The sequence below is a fragment of the Haliotis rufescens genome, unplaced genomic scaffold (genome assembly GCF_023055435.1).
Source record: "Haliotis rufescens isolate VD_foot unplaced genomic scaffold, xgHalRufe1.0.p SCAF_19, whole genome shotgun sequence".
NCBI lineage: Eukaryota > Metazoa > Mollusca > Gastropoda > Lepetellida > Haliotidae > Haliotis > Haliotis rufescens.
Genome location: NW_025963879.1, coordinates 17210982 through 17211334, shown reverse-complemented (window position 1 = coordinate 17211334; position 353 = coordinate 17210982).

Below are 353 nucleotides of genomic sequence, written 5' to 3'. Positions count from 1 at the left end.
TATGGTTTTTGTCTTATATTTGTCATATAAATTTCCTTTCGATAAACTCAATCATGTTTTCAGTGGAGGAAAACGTTTGTTAATTATCCCTCGCGCGAACGAGATTTTGCGGGGGATATACAGATGGTTTCCGTCCGTCCGTTACGTTTCATTTTCATACGTCGTTGTGGGATTTCCAGCAACTATGCTTGCATGAGGAAACTAATTGGATTCGGTGGCCTGACTCGGTGACTTGGTTGATTGTGTGACTTCATACCCTGACAGACTGGGGCGTTGCTCATAAAATCAATCACTCGATTGTCTGGTCCAGACTCGTCAGCCCGCTGGAATATATTCTATTTCAGATTTCACAT